Genomic DNA, 1,726 nt, shown 5'->3' with positions numbered 1-1,726 from the left:
GTTACAATGTGTAACACATTAAAATGAAAAGTTGAACTTTTCACAATGCAAACCTCTTCAAAGTCAGTTTGTTTGCTATTACAGTACACTCTTTGTAGTACTAGATAGCTAGTAGCAACGCTACAAATATATAAATGAAAACTTGCCATTTCTCAGGTGCTTTGGACACATGAACAATCTGTTAAAATAAAAATTACTGATTCAAGCTAGCAATTTTTAAGTAGACTTACTGAATAGATACTTTACCTACTAGCATTATCATCCTATCACACTGCCATTATAACCACGATCAAGAAGGTTACATTTCAGAAATACAATTATATTGTTGGCAAGAATGTTACAATGCTTGGTTTAGAGATAACGTGAACTACAGTTAATCTACTCTTGAGTGACAAGATGATCTGGGGAAAGACTGATATTCTCCTTGCAAATCTCTTCAAGGAAATGTCATGTCCTTGAGGACAAACAGGTTCACTCTATGTAAAAATCTTAGGAAAATACATTTATAATAAATAAGAAAACAGATTTCAATAATACTAAACAGACATTAAAGGCCTTTTGCCTTTTTTAAGAAGATCTTTTATGTATGATTGAAGTTTATACAACACTCCAGAAAAGCCATCATGTGTTAGATTGAAAAATAAATTCAGAAGCGTTTTCTGTCATATAGGTATACATGAAAAAACAGAAACGTAATGTCTTAAGAAAGTGTATGTCCAGCTTTGTACCATTACTCATTTAACAAAGCAGAAAATAAGATACTGTACTGTAAACAAAAACCTACAGTAAAGGACAGTTTGAAATTTACACAAGTTTGAGTTCATAAACATTTTGGTTGCTCCATAACAGTTTTCATATAAAATTAATAAAAAACCCTTGGACAGCTTTCATCACTCTTAGCTACTTTTCACTTAAATGCACACAGACATACTTTATATAGCAATATACTGATGTACTGTAACATGGATATTAAACTATGATTACTGCTTTTTAACTCAGATGTGTATTATCCAATCAATATAATCTGTAATTGAAATACTCATACATTATGTATTCCCATCATGTTGTTCAGTATAAAAACATGAAAATATAACTTTACAGTGTTTCAGTTATATACATCAGTTCAGGCTTGACAAAGATTTTTTACGCTACGATTTTTAGAGGAATAAGCCCAGAGGCATAATAAATAGCTTTCCAGTGTACACAGTAATGCAATTCTACTTTTTCAAAACGTTTAATTACCATACGAATATTATTTTAGTTTGGTCATTCTAGCATTGAACATTAAAAATCAGAATGCATCCCCCAACATTCCTGATGAGGAGTAATGCACAGAACACCTATGGAGTACAGATGTGTCAAGAAATGGTTTAGTTTAATTAAGGGGAAGTTACTGCTAAGTTTGATATTGAAACCACTGTATACACCTCTTTTGCTGACCGCACTGAGAGTATACACTGTGTTCACATGCTTGCAGAAAGAGGCTCAGAGCTTGTACCAGAAGAACAGATTCCAAGTTTCTGATAAATGCTCTGTCTTCTCCAATGTTCAGTATTTTACTTAAGCCCAAGAAATGGATTGCAACTAAAACTGCAAGTCATATTTCAAATTTTATTTAAGTCCAAATCAAAACAGAGATTTACTGATACTGCATGAGGCAATATATCCACAATGCAGAAAAATCAAATGTATGGAATTTTACCTACAGGGAAAGCTAGAGAAACAT

General features: G+C 32.2%; 1 protein-coding gene across 2 annotated transcripts in view; it reads right to left on the bottom strand.

Moving 5' to 3' along the window:
• Window positions 1–556: 556 nt before the first annotated feature.
• The window catches only part of GRIA2 (glutamate ionotropic receptor AMPA type subunit 2), an 88,718-nt gene continuing 87,548 nt past the window's right edge, over window positions 557–1,726 (bottom strand). For both annotated transcript variants that reach the window (XM_051617556.1, XM_051617555.1), the window contains one exon: window positions 557–1,726. This exon is cut by the window's right edge and continues 1,710 nt beyond it. The gene's annotated coding sequence lies outside the window, so the exon portion shown is untranslated.

This window comes from Apus apus, chromosome 4 (genome assembly GCF_020740795.1).
Source record: "Apus apus isolate bApuApu2 chromosome 4, bApuApu2.pri.cur, whole genome shotgun sequence".
In the NCBI taxonomy this organism is placed as follows: domain Eukaryota; kingdom Metazoa; phylum Chordata; class Aves; order Apodiformes; family Apodidae; genus Apus; species Apus apus.
The sequence above is the reverse complement of the archived record's forward strand: the minus strand, read 5'-3'. Positions and strand labels throughout refer to the sequence as shown.